Genomic DNA, 20,239 nt, shown 5'->3' with positions numbered 1-20,239 from the left:
CCTTTCTGAGAAGAAATGCCTCCTAATGTGCAACCTAAACCTCCCTTTTGCCACTATGCCCTCTTGTCCTGCCGCTGGTTGTCTGTGAGAAGAGCCTGACCCCCACCTGGGCACACCCTTCCATCAGGGAGTTGTAGGGAGCGATGAGGTGCCCCTTGAGCCTCCTCCAGGCTGAACACCCCCAACTCTCTTGGCTGCTCCTCATCACACTTGTGCTCCAACCCCTTCCCCAGCTCCGTTGCCCTTCTCTGGACCTGCTGCAGTACCTCAATGTCCTTCCCAAACTGAGGGGCCCAGAACTGGACACAGCACTCGAGGTTTGGCCTCACTAGTGCCAAGTACAAGGGGAGAATCACTTCCCTGGTCCTGCTGGTGGAGCCCAAGAACCCTCAGGTTCTTGTCTCTCGCTGCCCAGCCAAAACACACTGGCTGTGACTCCCAGGTGCTCTGCAGACATGGTAGCCACGTGCCAGTGTTTGTCCCCTCTGTCAAACACCACCAGAATGCCGGGGGAATGGAGAGGAGCGGATACACAGTGGGAAAAAGGAAAGGAGAGAGCTGGTGTGTCCCTACCTGGCTGTAGAGGGAATCAAGAACAGAAGTTCGTTCACGGAAAGGGTGATTAGACATTGGTATGGGCTGCTCGGAGAGGTGGTGAAGTCACTGTCCCTGGAAGTGTTTAAGGAAAGACTGGACATGGCACTCGGTGCCATAGTCTAGTTGTCATGGTGGTGCTGGGTCACAGGTTGGACTCGATGATCTCAAAGGTCTTTTCCAAGACTCTTTTCCAAGATTTTGGGATTCCGTGATAAAATCAGGTAATAGAGAATTAAGATAGTCTATTAGATGAATTGGCAAGAAATTTTTAAACTATTTTTTCTCATTAACTTCTGTAATGAATGTTTGAAACCAGCAGCAGGACTTAAATCAATTCCTTATTTGTTTTGTTTAAGGAAACAAATTCCTTATTTGTTTTTCCTTATATTTTCCTTCCATAAATTTTCATCTGATCTTCCCATCAGTTTTCATCTCCTATCTAATTACAAGTGATCAACAGTAACTCCCAGAGGAAAAAGGCTTCCCTTGAAACCTGCATTGCTTTTAATATTCTCTCGGCAATAATTGCCTGTTCCTGAGCCAAAGCACTTAATCCTGCATCAATATGTGTGATGCTGGCAGGCTGAGCATAAGTTTAGGTTTCCCTCCACATTCTCTGTACTGACCTCCTGTCCCCCTGGCTCTTTGGCACCCTTAACTGGGTTGCATCTCTTTTTATGAGTTTTTTCTGAGTCTTTTCTGACTTCTAACAAGCACAGAGCTACCTAAAGCAGCAACACAAACTGGAGTTCTCTGTCTATGCATTTATTTTTGTAAAACGAGTACAAGCTTAATATTTCTGAGACAGCTACTCTTGTCAAATGGTCAACATAGAGGTGATTGTGCACATGCAGGCATGCACACACACACACACCTGTCCTTCAACACACAGGTGAGATGGGGCCAGGTCCTCCTGTTCCCTTAAAAAATCATGGTGCTTCTCGGCTGAACCAGCAGAACTGCTGTGACAAGAGGAAGGAGACAAATTGGAAATGCATGAGCAATTCTTCTGATTCCCCTTAGAAATAAATAAGCATGAGCCCAGCATACTCCTTAAGCTCTCAGTGTTGAAGAATTTGACCAAATAAGTAGTACAGAAAATTACTGACTTATTCATTGCTCACCCTTCCTGCTCTAACTGACAGCCAAACATGACAATTGCATTAGAGTAAGTAGGATGGTCTCTAAATTATTAAAGTCAACAATGATGTAACCTTAGCCGGGAAGGCAGATGGCTCTGGAAACTGGGAAAAAATGCTATTGAAAAGCATTTTGAATTGTTTATCAGTTTGTCACTAACTGACAGCAGCTGCACGACTTCATGTTTTATTAGGAAGAGGAAATTACATAGTTGCAGAATTAAGGAACATTCAAATAAAAACCCAATTCTGCATTTAGTCAGGTTTTACATGATGATTGAAAGTCAGCTTAACTGCAGTGATCTTGACCTTCCCACTCCAAATCCCCTCGCTTTTTGCATCGGAGCGGCTTCTCAGAGGTTGACAGGGCTCCTAGGTCAGGATTTTAAACACAGCTCCACTGTGACACAGCCCAGCCTGATTTGTCCATGGAGACAAACGTAACTGTGGCTACAGAGGTGTTATCCAGGCATCAGGGACCCCACTGGCCAAGACAGAACCTGAACAAGGAGTTGTTGCTGGCAGGATTATGCTGGCTCTTGCCTCTGCAGGGTGTTGCTGGGACTGTGCAGAGCACTGCCAGGCTGACTGCTGTTATCTCTGCTGCTTGTAGACATCAGCAAGACAACAATGAGGTGTAACAGGGACAAAGTTTCCCAAGATGGAAGATAAAGGATATAATTAGTGTTTACAAGTGACCCAGGTGTTTTCTCCCCAGGGTTGGCACAGCCCTTTCCCAGGCTGCAGGCAGGGATAAGCACCAGGATGGCAGAGAGCACCAGTAAGGGCTCATCTCACCTTGCCATGGAAGTGGCATGCATTGGCTTGGAGGGACTGCAACGGCCAGCTCTGTAAGGAGCTGTTGAATCTTCAGACTTACTTTCAATATCATCTCTGGGTCAGTTTTCCCAAAGCCAAACCTATGTGAGAAAGAAAAAGAGATCATGGGTAAAAATGCTTGTGAACGGCAGACTCTTTGGCATAGCAGATAGTACATTTGCCAGAATTTTCTATCATAAAATCATACACAGTTGAATTACTTGAATTGCTTTTTGGCTTCTACGTACTTCCCAACACTTAGTCTATGCATTTCACACCCCAGTGAGCACAGACTGGTCCCAGTGCTTCCCCAGTACCCTGTGGCTGAGCCCATTGCCTGTTCTGCTCCTGACCAGGTGATGAGAGTTTTTATCTTCTCTGGCTTAGACATGGGCTTCCCCCAAGGACTCCCATGAATCAGAGCTCGCATGTCAACTTGTCCCAAGCACTCTGTGGTGTCAGCAGGACCATCCTACCAAAATCACCACTGATATGTGAAAGTTTCCTGACCTTTTACCACTGCAAGGCTGACTTGAAGCATTAAGTGTTGTGTCTTCTTAAGTGAGTGTGCTCCTTCTTCTTTTGTGGTTCAGAGGCCCAGAAGGCACAGGAGCCCCTCTCTTGTTTCCCAGCTCATTTGCTAGCACTGCTGATGTTGGCAGATAGGTCTTGCTCCCACTAAATCTTAATATACTCACTACAGACAGATACAGGGTAGATTTGCAGCCTCTGCAAAATATCACCAGTCTCCTGATTAATCTGGTCACCTAGGGACATGAGGTTTTAAAGCAAAATTGTCCTTTATAATTGCATTAAAAAAACAAGGGGCAAAAAGTATTTTTAGAGAGAACTTGGAGCTGATTCCCTCCTGCAGCATAGCCAGTGGGTGATGTCCTTTATGTCCTCTGGGCATAGGGAGAAGCAAGGGGGAGAAGTACTGGAAGAACTGCTGGTCCCAGGTTTCCCATGGGGAGAGGACAGTCAAAGTCAAACCCCAAACATGTGGCTGAACCAAGAATTACACTGAGGTCTCTTGCATGGCATCTCAGGGCTTGGAGATACTTCTCTGTGTGATCTTGCTCCCCTAGGATACAGAGTTTGGAGAGTAGGAAAGACCAAGATGGCCAGAGGTGACAACTGTGTGGAGCACTGAATGACATCAATGGTCAGATAAAAGAGGGTGATTCCCTTTGATTTAAAGTCCTGAGCATCAAGCCTGTGCTGGTCTAAGAGAAGCAGGAAAACAGGAAGGGCTGCATACCTTGAGCACCATGTAGGAGCATCTATCTTTGCCAACTCGTTTGACAAGCCATTGATGTAAATCATGACTTCTGATTTTCTTCATGAGAACTGCTCCTTCCCAGTGCTGCCAACCACTGTTGACTCACCACTGCCACTCGGGCAGCTTCCCCTGGCACCTGACACTGCAGTTGTCACATAGCATCACCTCAGCCCCTGTGCTGTCCCAGGGAGAGGTTCCTGAGAGGTTTGGTGTGGTAGCAACTACCTTGCAAAGGCAGCTTTGTGCAAAGGGTGGTCACACACGATGAAGTGAGCTTCAGCAGCCTGTCCCTGTGTGTGTGCACATGCACAGGGGCAGACACAGACACATGTGGGTACACAGACACACGTGGGTACACAGACACACAGCTGGTATAGCTGACATGACAAGAACATGTGCCAGGGAGGAGAGCAGCAGGATGCTGGGTCCAGCAGAGGCTGAGCAGAACATGAGGAGCTGTGCCCCAGCTTCAACCATCCGACTGCTGCTTGAGCAGCTGGACAGAGATCCTGCTTAGAGGTGTTTGTGTGTTTTGGTCGTGATTTCCACCACTTATACCTCTTTTTGCTTTTGCTTCCTTTCTCCCCTTGATGGAGGCCCAGCAGATACGCTACTCCCTGGTATTACCCAGTGCACTGATACATCCCATTGCTGCAGGCTCTTACAGAGCCTCCACAAATTGCTACCACCCAAAATGGTGCAGAAGTTCCAGGAGGGTCACAGGAGGATGAGGAGGGCTGAGCAGCTTTGGGAGAGTTATCAGCAATGAGAGGAACCAGAGAAAACTGAGGAGAGAGAAAGGGAGGATCCCATCTAACCTATGCTGTGGGGGAGCTCAAATTGTCCTGGAAGAGGGTGAAGAAATGCACTGAGAAATGCAAACACAGGGATAACTGGTGGAATGTGGTTCAACACCCACCTCCAGGCACAGGGGAGGGGAAAACCTGTGCTGGGAAATGCTCCATACCTGACTAACGGCTCTGATAAAAATGCCATAAATACCAAATCAGATCACAGCAAACACACTGACAAAAATATATCAAGCAAAATGTTTCCTCAAGAAGGTGTGGCAGAGGAGAGAGACGTGGCAATACTGGCTATGGCTGTATGTGGCAGGTGTGGAAACAGAGACAGTGGCATTTGCCAGCTGCTGATAACTAAGTCACATTTCAAGACCTGTGCCTGGGCTGTTTGCACCAGTAGGTATGAAACAGGTTTGTATTCATGCAGGTTATGAGGCTGAGAGGGAGCATGTGGTGCTATAACATGTGCCTTTCCTTTCTGGGAGCATGGGAAGTGCCCACCATCAGGCATGCTATAGGAAAGAAAGTATCCCATATAACTGTGAAAAATAGATGTGGAAAATATTTTCCCTGAATGGACTTAGTAGTCTTTTCCTGTTGTGATTAAGAGGAAAAGGTCTTCTGACATTTTTTTTTCTGAAGGTTCTCTTCATCAGGAAGAGATGTAGTGACAGGACAAGGAGTAATGGGTTTGAACTGAAAAAGAAGAAATTTAGGTTAGATATATGGAAGAAATTCTTTACTGTGAGGTGGTGAGGCACAGGAACAGGTTGTCCAGGGAAGTTGCGGATGCCCCATCCCTGGCAGTGTCAAGGCCAGGTTGAATGGGGCACTGAGAAACCTGATCTAGTGGGAAATGTCCCTGCCAATGGCAGGGGGGTTGGAACTAGATGGTCCACTCCAACCCAAACCATTCCAAGATTCTGTGATTCTATTACTTCAAGAGACTTTGTGGAGTTGGTTATTTTGGAGGGTTCAGGCTCTCACTGAACTGTGTGAGGAAGATAGGCTGCAGCATCCTTCTTTACAGCTGTTTTTCTTTGGTTTGCAGCCCTGATGAAGTAGCAGGTGTTCAGGAAAGGCAGATTTCCCTTTATTCCTGACATGACAAGCTGGAGGAGTAATGTCCCAGAAGGAGATAACCTGAGGCATAGATGAATCCAGATGAGTGGTGAGACTTTCTCATAGTACAACTTTCCAGGCCCTTCAGCAGCCCCAGTGCAGCCCTGCAGCCACAAGGAGAGGAACAGTCAGTCTGGCTGCAGCCTTCTTCCTTACAGAGCTGTGCTTCCCGTCCCTGGAGGTGCTCAGTGGGATGTGCTTTATGCAGCTAAAATTTTTGGTTTGTTTTTTCTCTGCAAAGGCCAGTTTCACCCTCGGAAAATCCAGCAGTGAGGCTCCTTCCTGTAAAGGAGAGGGTTTAATGTCCACTGGGATGTTGGTACCCTTTTACTCCCAGCACAGAGTAAGCCCAGACTGGATCCTGCCTCCATCCCACAGGTGCAGGGACATTGTGCCTGGAACTGAGCAGAGACAATTGGTCCCTGGCAAGGAGGAGCCAGGATGGGCTGAGCAAAACTGGCAATGCCTGGTTTTTTTCCCTGCTTCCAGAAGCAGAGCATCAAACTTTTTTGTTAGAAGTGAAAAAAACTTGTTATTTTTATGGGCAGCTACCCAAAGCATGAAGCAGGATGAAGTGCAGCTACTAAATCAAAGGTAAGGTGCAGACTCTGTGCCTACTGAATGGAGTAAGGAACGACTGGAGTAAGGAAAGCCCTGTCTGTCTCTTGAGATGCCCTCCTGAAACTCAGACTGCACATGGATTTCTATTCAAAGAATTTTCATGCTGCTCTGACTTGCACTACATCATCTTCTCTCACAAACAAACCAATTTAACTACACAGACGTGCTCTTTAATCGCTCTTCTTGGCATGCTGACAATTCCTGCATGTGCAGATGAGTTGCGTCTCAGCTTTGCCAATGCAAATGCTCTGTCCTCCAAACTTCCATGTTTTATTTTTGTCTGAAGATGCTCAGTGGATGCGTATGTGTTCATATACAATTGTTACATTTTTGTTTTCTCTATGCTCTGTCTCTGTACCCAAAAGCATGCTGCTAGTTTATGAACCAGAGCTGGTGTATCCCCAATAGCAGAGCTGGGAGTTATGCTTTCCTCTGGAGCTCTTCCCTTGTTCTTCATTGCAGCTCACCAGAAGTCAGGATCAAAGCAGTGCATGCTGGCATGGACATTGAAAGAGGGTGCATTGGCTGTTCTTGTAAGGAAGAATCATGAGCAGCTTGCTTTGAAGTGAATTTTGTCAGATTTGGAAAGGTAATTTGCCACTTGTGAAGATTAAAAAAAAATCCAAAACTAATCTAAGTGTTGAATGAGAAACAAATACGTAGCTTTTGCTAACATGATTCTAGAGAACACTTATATTGAAAGGGAAGGAGAAGAAGATAAGCTAGTAAGATTGCAGTAGAGGAATTACATTGCATACATTTTCCTTGTTGCAAACTCAGTCAGATTTCTAAAGATATAATAACACCACAAAGTACTGTGGTGTCTGGAAGTTGTAACTTTATATATACCATTAACATGAAGCCAGTCAGTGCTAAGTAAACTTCTTCTCCAGCTCCTGGTCATCACGCCTGTATTCAGTGACCCATAGCTGCTTGCCTGGGTGCTGCCTCTCTGATATAGTACAGGGAGAACCCAGGCTCTCTTGGGCTACAGCCAGCAGGTCAAACTGTTTTTAACTGAGATTTTATCAGCTGTTGGTCTCTAGTTTAGACTCAATTCCTCCACAGAACCATTGCAAATGGGACTCAGTTGCATGAAAGGACTTATATGACTGTAAGAAATTTTACCTGGAGAAAAGTGAATCTGTTTTGTTGCACAGAGATACCTGCTGGGCAGAGCAGGAGCTGGAAATTGTAGCCCTGTAGAGAGGATCAATGCTGGAGCTGGCTCTGATTTGGGATTTTCAGAATTCCAAGTTTCCCTACTGAAACTTTTGCTTTCCTGACTAGCTTCTCATGGTCCCATGGCTTGCTCGGGCTGTGGCCTCAGGAGTTCATTTGTGACCTCACTTGTGAGCCCAGATTTACTGGTGCCTATATTTGTACCCTCTAGGATTGGGTTTCCAGATCTTCCCTCAAAACTTGCATCCTCTTCCACAAATGCACCAGATGCTTTCTCCAGCAGCTCCATTACCACAGAATGCCCATAAAATGCAGAGTAAACATCAGCACTTGCTGGGAGGTCCCAGGGAGATGCTGCGATGCCCAACAACCTCAGCATGAGTCAGGGTTGCCATGGCAGCCCCAGCTTTGAATTCTCTTGCTTTCATGGTTTTCTGCCTCAACCTTAGAATTAGTTTAACCCTAGTTTATATATATATATGTGCTTTTGATGATAATTACTATTTACTCCTAGTGCCTTGTTCTGCTGCCATTTCTCTCGAAGGACTCTGGGTCCCAGAGAAAATTAAATAATCCATTGCTCTTCTCTTTAGTGTCCAGGAAGAACATATGGTAAATATTTGTGAACCTGCCTGACCAGATGTGGGAGAACAGCCTGAAATGGGCCTTCTGAGCTTTTGTGGAAAGAATCTACCCCTCCCCCCCAAAAAAAACCAACCCCCCCAAAAAAACCCAAAAACCCTACTCATTGAACTACCTGCTCTGTTCCTGGTGCAAGAAGTGGTGTTGACAGAGGACAGAGACGGGCACAGAAAACCAAGTGGTAACAGAGAGGTGTCTATGTAGGGTGGCAGTAAAAGCTGGAATAATAGCAGTGGAAAGCAGAGGTGCTGGGGTCAAATGAGCCCTCCCAAATCAGAGAAGTATTTTATGTGGTAACCCCAGGTCACCCCAGAGACTGCACTGCAGCTCATCATTGTTTCATCTCATTCTCTTTTCTGCTTTTTCCTTGCCAGCAGGGAGTGTGTCTTATTCTGCCATTGTGCTCTATCTGCAGGATAACTCAGGGTGCAGCAATTTCCTGATGTTCACTTCCATCTGTGCCCTTTGCTGCTGAGTATATTTCTTTAATTGTAGGCAGCAGAAGCAATTTATTTGTTTAATAGTGTCCGGGAAACATACCCGAGGGAGATCTCTGAGCATGACCACAAAGCTGATAAGGATTAATGTTAGGTGATAGAACATTGGATAAGGCTATTCCCACATTTGGGTCAATATCTGCTATTCATAGCATAAGCATTAAGTAAATGAATATTAGGTTATTATGTGTTATTATATTTAATGAGGTTCAGTATTTACTTTTCCTCTAAGGACTGCTGAGGACCACATTACTATGGTTGTATGCTCTGGCAGCCAGGAGAGCAGCCTGCCTGTCTCAGTGTCAGGGGCATCAGAGCTTTCAAAGGGCATTATGTGGCCTATATGTTTTATTGTTAGGCAACACTAACAGTATGTGACTTAATGTCCATTGCTAGCAGAGAATTCATTATTAGTGGGTGTAAATCTCTTTCCTTCTCCAGGTGTTGATATCTGCTGTGGAAGCTAATAGAGGCATCAGTAGTCATTTTTAAAAGCAGCTCCAGGACTCTAATGTTGATATCGTTGTGCCTTATCCAGCAGCTCTGGGTCCCTGCTGTGCCCTGTGTCAGAAACAACAAAGCAGCTCCTTTGCTGACACTTACACTTTCATTCTCGCATCCAATAACTTCCTGCATTGATTAAAAAGTAATAATAATAATAATCCCAGAAATATTTGGGAAGTGCAGAAACCCAGTTGCATCCTGCTTGTGGTGGGCCAGTGTCTGTGTGTAAGCCCAAGCTAGGAAGCTCCTCACTCCCCTGAACAGCTGCCTCCACAGGTCTGCTTCCAAATTCCTGCAGCCTGGCAGGACTTATTCCTTTATTCCTTTGCTGTTCATCATCTCTCCCCTGCTCACTCACCACTTCAGCCCACCTGGCACACTGTGGGCTCTCCAGAACCAGGACTGTCTCTCGGCTCCCCCTGCAATGCCCTGCTCTGAGTGGATAATCCAGAGGCTGAAGATCCTCAGGACTGACCCCCATGGAAGTGAAGCCAAACCATATCCAACAATAACTTCTGTGTAGAAACAGGGATTTACTGGGAAAGTCTGGTTTTCTGTTCACTGTGTTGAGTCACACTGTGGCTCTGGAGGAGCTGAAACTGCTCCGGGAATTCTTGAGGCTGTGCTAAAAAGAGCCTGATTTATTGTGCTGAGGAATGAAACTCTCTCTGGCCGTGGGCAATAAACAACCATCTATGGAGATGCAGAAAGCAGCAATGTTAAAGAATAGAAAATTGAATATATTCCTTAGTGACAAAGTTATTCAAGAAAGCCAAATCATGGAGCACTTCACGTACTGCAGCAGAGAATTCCCAAGCTCTGGAACAAGCTGGACCAGCATCTGCACCAGTATGGGACAATGAGAAACACCCTGCCCGAGGGAACTCACAGCCCCACTGTAGATTAAGAGAGGACCTATAGATACCAGAAGACAAAGACAAAGCAGGGAGCAGTGAGCCTATGTTCTTTCTTGATAAACAGAACTACCAGAGTGTTGTTTCTCCCATTATTTTATGGAAGGTTAGGCTGAAAACCAGCACACCTGGCCCTTGGCAGCGATGGGAACCAACCTGAGTGGGTTCCTGTCTCACCAAACTGAACCCCTGTGGATGAGAGACATCTGTGTGCTCCAGAACAGGACCAGTGTCCTGCAGAAACGGTTTGTCCATCTCAGGGAAATTTTCAGTATTTTAGACTTTCTGTCTCTTATCAGCCAAAAATTCAAATTAAGGAGAAATGGAAATCTCATACATTACATTTTGAACAGAGATCCCTAAATTATGTGGCCTAACAGCCAGAAGAGGTTACTTATAAGATCTTTGTTTAGATCTTTGTTCTAAATTTACAGATTTAACTGGCTTTAAATAAAATCCTTGTAGTTGCTTATATACAACATTTTTCCTTCTCTTTGTTTAATTTTGGGGGTGTTAAATATGTATTACTAAGTAATTGAAATGTCATAGTCCTAGATTAAACTCCTCTAGTGGAATTAAATTAAAGGTTTCTGCTCCTGGTTTGGAAGAACCCAGCGTGAATGCTTTATAGCAGCAGCAAAGCCAGAATTACAGGTTAGGCTCCCAATCTGTGTGCATTACTAACACCAGGAAAACAGAATCAGTTTGAACTTTTAGAGGCTGGAACCAAGAAAAAATGGAGATGTAACTTATTTTAGAGCCAGTGTTCTCCTGGAAGGAAGCAGCTCCTGCTATGCCCCCATGCCCTAGTGGCCTGGAATTGGGGGAGGATGCCTGGACTCTGCATGGATGTGATATGCTCATCCCAGACATCCTATGGTGCTTGATTTGGTGGGACTGGCCGAGGCTCGCAGCAAGGCAGCTGAAGCTGTGCAATCTCCTCTCTATTTCTTGCTGTAAGTGATTTAGGAGCTCACACCCACAGCGATCACTGCCCTGCCAATGATTCTACTACACTGCAGGGTCAGAGTTCTGGCAAACTATGGGGAAAGAAATCCCACATAAATCTCTGGTTGTGACTGTGCATCGTGTCCTCTGCACAGAGCCAGCCCAGAGTCAGGGCATCCACTCAGGTAAGCATTTGGAAGAAGCAGTGGGGTATTAAAGGCCAGCCCTGCCCACTGCGCTGGCTTTGGCTCTGCCAGCAGTGGGAGGGAAGCAGTCAGGAGCAGAGGCTAAGGAAAAGCCTCCTCCAGAATTTTCTGTGCTCCAGATGACCCCAGGAAGAACAAGAGGGTTACTTATATCTTCTCCCATATTTAGTACAGGACGGAAATTCCCTCTTCAGCTGGAAGGCAGCGTGCTTGACCCTCCTTTCTGTGTGTCCCAGCATGCAGAACAGCAGTGATCTTCACCAGAGGGGGGAGGGATACATCATTGCTGACTTTTGGGGAGATCATGGCATATTGGTCACCATTGGTCTGAGGCAACTGTGAGCCTGTCACTGTCTTCAGCTCTGCAGTGGGATCCTCCGTCTGAGCTTGTGACGGGGCAGGAGTTGGTGGTTATGGGAGGAAACAGTAAAAATGATCCCTGCTGTGATTTGATTTTAAACTTTCATCTGAGGTATGCTGAGCCAAAGCTGCCTCGCTCCTCACAACGGGCCAAAACCACCCTGTGGGGTTCGGCTGCAGGGTGCTGTTCTCAGCCGGCCTCTGCTTCATTTCCTCCTCAGCATCTCAGCCAGCTTCATGACATGCCAGTGAGTACAATTTCCCTTTTCCTTCCTCAGCTGATCCTGAGAGACAATAAATAACAAGAGAACTCTTTTATAAGCAAATATAAAGTGCTCACATCCGCAACATGTTACTAAAGTTATACTGTAATTTGTTCTCAGAATACCTGTTGGTATGAGCAGCACTTGGATAGGCCTGTGCTACAAAATGTCTCGCTTCTCCTTGAAGCTTTCCTCTACAGCAATGTCCTTCCTCCTGAAGGTAATTCCCCTGAGCTGGAGCTGATCAGGAAACAAATCAACCAACCAACCAACCCATTTTAGGTGAAGAGATCATGCCAAATAAAATTACAGAGTTTTTTAGAAAAAGCCTGAAAAAGGTTAAGATTCTTCACCTGGAAGAACAAGATATTTAAGAATCTTTTAAATACACCTTTTTTTAACAGCTGGCTCTGCAATGACCAATGAATATCCTCTTTCCACAGCTGAAAAGGCAGCACAAAAGCGCAGTGGCTTAATCCCACAGCTGGGGGGAGCAGGAGCTGCTTGTGGAAGCACAGTACATGAGCTGGGAGAGTCCACCCAAATTTACAGTCCCTGCCCAGGTGTAGTAGTCCCACCGCAGGGCCTGGGTGCATGTCGCAGGGGTGCTCTGAGTTACACTGAAGCACTTTATGCCAGCTGCTTTCAGCACCATATTCTGGAAAAGTGTCTGCATCCCACTCTCACGTAGCCCTGCTTATCCAGACTGGGAAATCAGGGTGCAAACCAAAGTCCCGTATTGCTGGCACAGCTCCTGGAGTAGAAAGGAAACCAACCTTGCACTTGTTAACGGTCACGGTCTCACTCCATAAAAAGAAGGATATAACCTGTTTACAGTATTTTGCTGATCACACAGGACTGCATAGCAGTCAGTAAAGTTGCTCCAGACTAAGTGCTGTATACGTGATGGACAGTGTTGCTCTAGCTGGGGCTGGACCGAGTCAGGACAGGCTGTTATTCTGCCCAGCAGCGTCAGAAGTAGAAACGACTGAGAGTGATGGCCAGTGCCCGGGCTCACGGGCACACTGGCACACTTGGTGTGTGTTGGCAGCAGCAAGGTGGCAGAACACGAGCAGCCCGGCTTGGCTATGCTCTGGAAAACCTGGGTGTTTCCCGTAGGGCAAGTGGCGAGCTGGGAGCCAGCGCTGCCGGGAGAGCGGAGCCCCATCCGGCACATCCACAGTCCCTGATGCTCCGCACGGGCTGAACCCCAAAACAGAGCTGAGGGGCGCTGGACAGGGAATCAAAAGCCGATCTGGTGGGAGGAAGGAGACGCCGGGAAGGCAACCGGGGCCGCACAGCTCCGGCCGCGTCCCCAGAGGGTGGCGCTGGGGCCCCGCCGTGCGCAGCCGGCACTGCCCGGGCTGCGGGCTGATGTCACCCGGCAGAGACGGGGCTGCGGGACGGTGTCACCCGGCACTGCCCGGGCTGATGTCACCCGGCAGAGACGGGGCTGCGGGACGGTGTCACCCGGCACTGCCCGGGCTGATGTCACCCGGCAGCGAAGGGCTCCCCTGGGTGCACTGTGCCCAGGATGTCTGCAGAGCCCGGAGCTCTTGATGCGCAGCAGCTGCAAGACACTCCCCAGAGCAAGGACAGCTCGCTGAACCAGTAAATTGAGTGGGTTGCGGTGAGAAAAGCAGAGGGGCATGGCTACAAATGTAAAAAATATGGGAAAAGTGTTTTGTCTGGCTGAAATGACCTTGGTTTTGCTGCTAAGCAGCACGCTGCATTGGTGCCACAGCCTCCACGTGAGAGCTGAGCTTAAGCATGCTCACTCTTTTGGGACCTTTCCACTTACTTGTCTTTGCAGCAGTTCTCGGGGGTTACTTTGACGTCCTCTGCAAGAAAAAAGACTCTAGTGGCTTTTCCCAGCTCCTTTCCAACAGTTTGGTTCTTGGGTATCACTTGAAATACTGGATGCATCATGTCTGCTGTAAAGGAAGCCGAGGTCTGCCCTGTGTGTGGTTTGGCTTGGCTGGTCTCTTTCCTGATTGAGAAATGCAGAAAGCCCACAGGCTCTCCTGCACAGATATTTCACAAAGGCTGAGAAGCAAAATCAATTTAAAATGGATTAACTCTTATGAGTGTACCTCTGTTTTCTTGAATATATATCACAGGGCAATTTAAATAGATTAAGTCCTGCTAGTTTAGCTCTGTATCCTGAATACCATGGAATTAAGAAAATCTTGTTTTGTAAGATCTCTGGGAAGGACTCTGATTTTATTGCACAAAGCAAAGGTCTGGTGCAGACCAGTGTATTGGAAAGAGCTTGCTGTGTTGCTTAGGTTGCTGTTTGGTGCTTATCTCCTCTCACAGTGTCTTAAAGCAGAGCAAACAACATTTTGCTACCCCTTCCCTTAGACAGGAGTAAAAGGGAATTCTAGGATAACAGAAAAGCACTATTGCTTCTGTGGTAATGACTTGGAAAAACTCACTGCTGTGGGGAAATAAGTGCAGTTTGGTGCAGTGGAAACTGGGTCTCGCTCATTCGGTGCTTGCAAACACAAGACAGGATCTTCCTGCCTTGCTGATTTTAACCCATCATCTGTTTTTACAACAGAAAAATAAGCAGCTGCCTCTACCAAGGCCATAAAGAAAGACTTGCCTGTTCTGTTTTGAGTATATGTCCCATGCAGAGAAGCTCCATGCATGCAACAAAAAGAAATATGTCAAGGAACAGAAGAAAACACTTTAAGAGATAATATCTGTGTACAAAAAATGCAACATGTAACTACTAGTGTGAACTTTGAAACAAAGAAGCCAGACCCTTCCTGGGGACCCATTGCTGGATGTGCAGGGGGGTGCTCCACAGGGCACGAGACTCTTCTGGGGGCTCAGGAACACTGGTTATTGAGCACATGCAGTTTGCAGTGCTATCCAGCAGTGAGTGTGATGTGTCCTGCCAGCTTGGAGGATAAGCAAATATTGACATTTTGGTGAAGAGGGAAGAGAAACTTGTAAATAGCATCTGGGATAAAACTTTATTTAAGCAGACAGGACCTTTATGCTCACAAGCAATGTATGATCCAGCAAAGACCAAATGTCAGACTGTAGCCTTTAAATAACAAGACAAATGAGCACAGTAAAGGACAGATTACAATAAGTAAAGCTGAAATTGTCAGCAGCCCTCAGAGCAGTTGGAGGAAATAGAAGATGATCCAGTACTAAAATCTCCCCCCTCCATGATGCGAGGTGCAGGACGTACAACAGAAGCCAATTTAGGTGCTTGTGCTACCGAGGATGACCCTGAACCAAAGGCAGGTGATTTCTCCCCTTCTCCAGTCTGTGGCAATGCTGTAAACGTGCTGCCTCCCAGCACAAACCAGCTGCACCAGGGGTGTTTTCCATTGAGCTGTTCCAATGAAGAAAAGCTGTGTTCCCTGGGGGGCAAAGTCATTGGCCTCACACACCAGCACCCCACTGCTGAACACAGCAGTGTTAACCCCTGGCACAGGCAAAGCAAGACAGGCACTCACCTACCCAAGGGGGGGCTGAGCTGAAAGGAGCCTCGCTGTGTGAAACAGGTATTGCAGAACATACTCTAAATAAAGGGGGTGAGGCAGAGCATGGCATTGAGGCTCTTGGCATCCTTTGTGCCTGGGTGGTGCAGGTCCCGGCTGGATGCACTGGCAGGGCAGGGAAATACGCTCCATGCTTTGCCAGCCATTCACTTGTGCCTCTAGCTAGCACTAAAAATAGTTCACTTTCATCAGCCTCAAGTTCATCACCAAAAAAGAGCAAGCAGATTTAATTCATTTGAACACAGTTTCGTCTAGTCTCTGAGGGGAAAATTCAAGTCTGGCTTTTGTGTTTATTATTTATACAGGATGGAAACCTTTGGGTGCTGTGGCAGGGCCAGGTGGGGACTTCTGATGGCAACTGTGACAATCTGTTCTTATTCCTGATAATGAGGGTCGGGCCAGATCCAGACCTGCCTGTGGCAGCAGTTCTGCTGAACCTGGGAGTTACATCAATGCTCAAATTACTTCCCATTAGTCAAGGACTGAATAAAGGCAGCTCAGTGAGGCTTAAAGCCCATCCAAAACCCCTTCACAGCGCACCGACCTGTGCACACACTCCAGGCAGAAATGATTGTTCACCTCTGTGTAGATGATGGCCAAGTCAGAGACTTTCACAGGGGTTGGCTGTTCCCAGAGCCATGGTGCAGAAGAAAGCTTAGCTCAATCAGTGTTTCAAAGAGTTTAGCTCAGGTGCTGGGAAGAGCAGCTTGTTAGGAAACACAGCGTTGGTACTCTTGTTGGATGCATCTGACCCTCAGCATATTGAAATTCAAGGCTCCAGTGTTATTTCAGCCACTTGCATTTGATTTACTCCTCAGCCAGGAGTTTCTGCCTGTTGTAGTTCATTATATCTCAAGAAGAACCATCTTGTTTCATCCTGAGGGCTCATCCAATTTTTTATGCTGATGTAAACTGACACAAGGTCAGTCAGGAATGTGAAACTATGGCAGTATTTGCTTTGAGCCCACTAATCTGAAGTGCCCTGGGATAGCACTGGCTGCCCAACCCAGGTCTCTCCAGTGCAGCAGTGTCATGATGTGCTGTGCCAGGCACAGGCATTCCTGGTACAGCACCACGGCCCTTATCAAAGGGAACATCAGGGCTCTGGCTCAGGGACTGGCTGCTGCTCCAATGCAGATAACACCACAGTCCTAGCTCAAAAGGAGACTATTGTGGGAAAATGCTAATGTGACTTTTGCTGCTTGTTTGCTGTGGGTCAACCCTAGCAATAAGAAACCACAAATTACATCTGGCTGTAGAAAAGACAAAGGCAACTCTGCAGAGTGACTTCAGAAATCAAGGACCGTGACCCACAGACTTTCTAAAACGTATCAGTGTACAAATGCACCCATGCCCTCTGCCAAACGTCCTTCCAAATATCCTGGTGAGCTGACACCCATCCATCCCTGCTGCCACCTACTCTGGGGCACATTGTCCATCAGCAAAGCTCAAGCCCCACTTTGTAATTTCAGCCTGAGCAGCCTCATGGGAGCTGAGAGCTGCCTCAAGACATGAAACTTGGGCAGCACTTTGCTTAGCAAAGGTCAGCAGGGATGGGGAGAGGCCTGGGGAGAGGCCAACAGCTTGATACCTTACTGTGTCCTGGGGCAGGTCACTGTGCACGTGTCATGCCTTTGTTAAATGTAAAATTAAAGAGAAAGAAAGAGTAAACTGGGAAATGCCAAAACATGTCAGCACTGCTCTGGGACTGCCTGCCTTGCCACAGTGCACAGGGAAGCATCTCAAATCAACTTCCAGCCTCTCCTGGGATGTCAGGCACCTCCTCAGCCATCAGCCACTCTGAAAGCATATCCTTGTGCCACACATTTGGGTGGGTGATTGCTTAGTGTGTCACGTACCTGCTCTTGCTCATGGAGAGGCAGTTCAGGGCCTCCTGCCTGCATCCTCCTCGTGGAAGATAGCCTCTGGCTGGGGTCAGGACCATCCTTCTCTTGACACGATGGTGGATTAATCAAAGGGAGGATGAAAAAGTTTTCAACTTGATACTGCAGAGTGACAGACATCAGATCTCAAGGAGCTGGCTCAAAAGATTTCATTTTTGGTGGGAGAGAAGCGTTTCAGCACAACCAAAATGTTTCAGTGGAAAACACTGAGTTAGTAGATACCATATTATCTTCTAAGAGAGTTCAACTAGAAAGTCCTGCTGGCAATGCACAGACACAATGGTTTCCCAGGGCTCACTCAGAGCGAAGCTGCACCACCTGCTCACATATGTGTAGATTCATTTTGTGTTCTCACAATTGCACACGTTAAAATCAAGCAAAAAAGCTCAACATTATTGAAAAAAACCCCATCCTGTCTTCCTGGTAGCTTGAAAACTGCTGATCTGGAGGGCAGTGACTCATCTTTATCTACAGAACAACATCTTACTCCAGCCCTTGCTGTGGGGATTACAGATGCTCTGGTGATGCTCAGGGTGAATTAACCTGCCCTTCTGGGTGGGAATTGAAGGGGGTGTGTGTGTGTCTGTGTCTGTGTCTGTGTCTGTGTCTGTGTGTGTCTGTGTGTGTGTGTGTATCCCAGAGTGCACCAGCAGTGGGTCAGCCCTGGGGGATGGAGCCTTCCTCCCAGTTTGGTCCCCTTGTACGTCCCTGTGCCACTGGCCAGAAGGCTCTCATGTACCACCAGCAGCCTTAGCACCTTTTTTCCCCACCCACAGCCTTAGATCACAGCCATGTCAGGGGGCTGTGGTGCTCACCCCATGGGGCTTGGAGCAGGAAAACCCCTGGGTCGAGCTGCTTTCCCCAAGCCCCACACACCCGGCATGCAGGAGGCATTGCTGCAGGGAGGACCTTGCATACTGGTGCCTGAACCCTCCCATTCCCAGGGGTAACACTGGAGCTGATAAAAGACAATTTCCCACACATTCTGCAGTTTACATAGTGATTAGCTTCTATGCTAATTCCCAGGGGGAGGTAGATGAATTATAACTGGATATGTGACGTAGCAAGGGTGTAACTTAACTCCTCAGAAGCCTTTTCTGAAGCAGATGAGTATCTTGATTATGCTGTCTGCATTTCTAGCCAAATGTTTGTTGAACGAGGCATATTTGTTATCTAGATCCAGTGCACCCCCTCCTGCTGTGGGTGCTGAGGCAGCAGCTCTGAGCGCTGGGAGAAACCAGGTAGGTGCAGATGGATCCAGGAGCCAGCCTCAGGCATGCTGCTTGTGGGCACAGGGAATGAACTGGAACACACACAGGCACAGCTGTCCTCCGTGTTCTTGGTCACAACCACTGAGGTTTGAAATATTGACAGCTATTTGGTTTCTTTTTTAATGTATCTTTCTGAAAATCGCACACAGAACTGTGGAATTTTTAATGGACATTTTTCTCATACCCTTATCAGGTAATTAATTCTTTTTTTTTAAACCATGTTTAATTTCAGTCATCCTTTGCATTTATTCTGAAGGAAAAAACGTAGGAAAAAGAGGAAGAGAAAGATCTGCACTTCACTTTCCCAGCAGCTGCAGAGCTGTTTGGCCAGTGAGTGATGCTGGGGGCACAACTGACAAGCAGGCACAAAACAAGGGCAGTCTGTGAACATCTCTGTAGTTCCCCTGACCTGAACTGGCTTCCTTCAGGCCCAAGAAGACCTGGAAAGCCATTCCAGAAAGCTAGTCCCTATCCAGAGGAGACACCTCTCAAAATAAATGCCATAGAAGGCGGTGTGGTGGTTGTGCTCAAAACAAAACCATCTGCCCAGAGTGTTTGGGGCAGCATCTCCCTGCAATCAGGGAGACATTAATGTGGGATGGAGCACTCAGCTGTGGAGAAGCCCTTTCAAAGTGCTGGGTTACATCATAAAAGCTTTAATCACTGAAGAAAAGTGAGAGGACTAAAAATAGCACAGTGTGTGTAACACACTGGGGCACATCTGGTTACATGAGTCACTTTTAAGTGCAGACTTCTTTTTTGAAGGAGTGGGACCTCAAATGTTGTTTCTGAAACTCTAGCTGACGGGCTTATAACAAGGGAAACAATTAGAAAATCATCTGAATACAAGTTGGCACAAGGAACTGTATATATGCTACAAATACATCTATTTTGGCAGTGGATTTTTAAGGGAGTAGCATCTACATCTGATTTCTAAAGAATTACTAAGTACTTATTTTTGTCAGGCAGTTTCTCCTTAGGGAATTGTTAAGAGAAAAACATCCAAGGGGCAGCAAAGCAGTATCTCAACAAACTCCTTAGAAGACAAGCTGTGATTTCAAACTTAGAGGAAACATTTAAAAAGGCACAATAAGTACCTGCCAAGTGCTCAGATGTGTCTGGATTTCCATCGGCCTCTTTTCCCTTTGCTCCCATGGGAATCCCTCCCCAGCAAGTAGGCTCAGACATATCCAACCCACAGTGGCCACACAGGGAGAGCTGCAATAAAGGGTGTGATCTGACCGGTGCTGGCTCTGATTTCCCCAGTATTTAGAGCCTCTTAAACGGTTTGTTGTCACTGGGCTCTCAGAGATGTCAGCATGTCTGTTGCTGAATGTGGGACGGATGTCCCCAAAGACATGGACTCCTTTTGCTTTGAATTAAACTTAAATAAACAGAATTAAAGACCATCTGGCTGAGGGATTGCAAGGGAGGAATCCAGCAGAGAAAACAAAAGTGAGGTGCTAACGTTAGTGACAGCTTTCGAGCAGAAAGGCCCTGAAGGTTATGTCTTTGTCCTAATTTTACACTATTGGTTTCATACCTTTCCTTGTATCCTGAGGAGTGTTATTACCAGATATAAATAGCTGTGACTGAGAACAGAGCAACAGCGTTGTCTCTTCTGCAGCAGAGACAATAGCT

Source organism: Corapipo altera, unplaced genomic scaffold (genome assembly GCF_003945725.1).
Source record: "Corapipo altera isolate COAL_440 unplaced genomic scaffold, ASM394572v1 65, whole genome shotgun sequence".
NCBI lineage: Eukaryota > Metazoa > Chordata > Aves > Passeriformes > Pipridae > Corapipo > Corapipo altera.
This window is presented reverse-complemented; position numbering follows the sequence as displayed.